Source organism: Rhyacophila brunnea, unplaced genomic scaffold (genome assembly GCF_057557595.1).
Source record: "Rhyacophila brunnea isolate RB1 unplaced genomic scaffold, BYU_Rbru_1.0 scaffold_109, whole genome shotgun sequence".
Classification (NCBI taxonomy): domain Eukaryota; kingdom Metazoa; phylum Arthropoda; class Insecta; order Trichoptera; family Rhyacophilidae; genus Rhyacophila; species Rhyacophila brunnea.
This window is the reverse complement of record NW_028232762.1, coordinates 803,073-806,673: the sequence shown is the minus strand read 5'-3', so window position 1 is coordinate 806,673 and position 3,601 is coordinate 803,073.

Here is a 3,601-nt window from a genome sequence, read left to right as displayed (position 1 = left end):
ATTGTATGTTTTTGAACGTATTTTATGTTTAAAAATAAATCTGCTATAAGCCGAATATAACCTTTTGAGTAGAAAAATCAGCGATGTAATATTTTATATTTTTTTCATATTCTAGAATTTTTACGCAGTAAAATTCCTCTCTCTTTTACAATTAACATTTAAAATCCGATAATCGCATATTACAAAAAAAAGGTCTACAACAATCAAAAAACTATAAATAAATAATAATAAGTTGCATTATAAATGTAAAATAAAATATTTTCTTAATGTTTTTAAGAGCTAAAGAAACGATTTTTAATCGATGTAGGTCGGAAAATGCCGAAATTATTGATATCAAAGATCAATTCGGTTTTTTACAGTATACTTGATGTCTATATTGCACTAATTATTATTTCAAGAATATTTCGTACAAGAAGATCATAAAAACTTACGTCAAAACCCATAAGATTATGCATAAAAAAGTCATTATATATACACACGCTTAGAATATCTACAGTATTATTTCCGCTGCAAAGACAATAATATTTTAATGAAACTGGTTATTCTTTTTTATATATTTCTTCTGATAAAAAAACAACAAAACTTTCTGTCTGATCTAAGTGTGTATAAAATAAGATAAATACAACATTAGAATTTGAAGATAAGAGAAAAGGTTTGTTGTATAATATATAAACTAAACTATACAAATACAATACTAGTTCAAAACTCGGCTTATAAAAAGAACATGTATTAAAATCAAATATAAGCAATATTGCCGCATATATATTTTATGAAATCATTCTAAAATTACTTATAATTTTATCGATATTGATTAATAGGCATAACTAAAAATTTGAATTTAAGACAACGAAGAGAATACTATACATAGTGTTTTATAGACACAAAAAACTCTTTTCACGTTTTTTATCTGCAAAAATTTGTGATTGTCATAGAAATTACTTTACGTGATATCAATAGAAATTAACTGAAATTTAGCATCTAATATAGATGCCATGAAAAATAGGTGATATATTTTTTTAAGATATTCAGGCTAAAATTATATATAAATCGTTCAATTTTTTATCAGTATAGAATTTGCAAAAAAAAAATTATTTACATCGTTTAATATATATTAATCCGATACATTCTCAAATTTTATGCTGATTATATACCTGCTTATTTTTTTTTTTGAAGAGTCAAAAAAATATAAATTATAAAACCATTTTAGTAGAATTTATTGATTGTGACACAAGCATATTATACTAAAATTGTTTTTTTTGTTTACTGTTATTTTATTACAAAGAGCCATTTTATAAATGAACACACAAAAATCAATATCAAAAAAAATTCAAATATTTATAAAACGATCTGAATTAATATTGTTTAGGGAATTTTGATATTAGATATGGCATTAATTTCTTACTAATTTCTATATAACTACTAAAAATCGAAGCCATAAGTTTTTAATTTCAGAAGTTCATGATTTTTGTCTTTTTGGTTGTTTATATAATAAATAACTTGGACAGTGAAAAGAAATTCCTAAATCTTCTTGAAAGAATTTATGTATTTCTATTATCTAATATAATACTTTTGTCTTGTGATTAAAGTGTATTTTTAGGATTAAATTTACCCGAAAAATAAGTTTTTAATAGTTGTTTGACGCAAATACCGGTGTTTTACATTTAATTTCATGACAATAAAAAAAAATTATATGTGGCACAAATAACAGCTAAGGGCTATAAGAAATACTGAAAATTTGAACGTAAATACTGAATCTATAAGATAATATATTAGAAAACAAAAAAAAAGCCTTATAGTATGAATATAAAACAACATAATAAAACTCGGTTGAACTAAATAGTGCTCAGATAATAATATAATATCGGATTATAATGTATGAAGCAAAAATAATATTAATAAAAACCAATTTCAATTACAATTAAGAGTGTTCCATTATGGGGTATATCGAATCATAAATATATATAATTTAAATTTAGAAGTAAATAAAATTTAACATTTGGTGATTCCGTAGCCAACATAAACCAAAAATTCTGGTAGCTTTAGTTGATAAAAGACATTTTAAAATATATATAAGAAGTAGAGTCATTTTTTGTGTTGATAAGAAGGCATCATAAAAAAAAGTGTCCTTTTAAAAGCATTTTGTGCATAATTTAATATCGAAATAGAAGCAAAAATCATTTTAATATACGAGAAAGGTTTAGTACTCCTTTTTTTATAAAATAAATTATAAAATTATATGCTTCTTCTATCATTATACATTTTATTGGACGAACAAAATATGACAAACATTTGAATGCGAAAAATTATGTAAAACTATTTATTGATGTTTAATTTGAAATTTTACTATGTTCTTTTGCCTCTAATATATACAGAGAAACATGATGCATATGAAAATTTGCTAGAATCTTTCAATAGCTTTAAGTTTTATTTTTATGCTATTTTTACTATCGTTTAATGTTTTACGAGATCTAATATTTATGATTAATACTTGAATTTTTTATTTCTAATGTTCATAATATTCCAAAAAATTCAAATAGCAGCATTTTTATAAATTGAGTAAGTTCAATAAAACTTATCGATATGTCGCAATATTATTTACATTTATACAAAAATGCTGAGATAAAATGTTCCGATGATAGAATTTATTCGATTTTAGTAGTTATTATAAAATTTAGTGCATTCTATTGGTACTTGATTTTAAGAATTTCAGTAATAACACACAAGAAATCTAAAATAAACGCGGTAGTTATGAAAAAAAAATTAGAGAGTATCTATTTGAACTCCAGAAGGTATAATCTTGTAAGTGAAGAAATCCGTATGACGAGAGTTGATAAAGAACTTGATTAAATTTACAATCAAAGTTGCGAGGTTGAAGCATGCCGCTATTAACGAAAGAAAATAAGAGAAAATGTATGAACAGATTGCCTTCACTAAAAAAATAAATGGTAATAACACATAAATAAAATAATCTGTAATTCTTTTAATTAGAATATTTATATATAATACTTAGTTTGTGCACTAAAGTTTATTTTAAATTTATCAAAAGTTGTAAAGTATTTTTGATAATTCTTTTATATATTATGTTTATTTTAAAAAGTATCGCGAGGCATAAAAAAGGATAAATATATTTGGTAAATATATTATACCAAACAAAATCGAAACAATTTGCACAAAATATGTTTATAATGTATATATATAAATTATATGTATAATTTACGATATTTATGCATCGAAAATAAAAAAAAAGGTTTATTTTCTTGATCAAAAGACATAAGGTTTTTTAATAATTTTCATGTGTGTTCATTTTGGAATTACAATTAGTATTTAATAAATCCGATCATATCAGTTTTGCATTTGAGTCATCTTTTCTTTGCTTCTTTGTCTAAAAGTAATTAATTTATAAGTAATTGAAATTATATAAGTTTGGTTTATTATACTCTATAAATAACAAAAAAAGAATAATTTGTAATATCAATAATTTTTATGACAATAATAAAGCACATGTACCCATTAAAAAAATTTTACACAAAAAAATCAAATAACGGATAATTAAAGGGATTTTAATTTCTTCTGTCAACAAAGATAGCGCAGCCCCAACTAA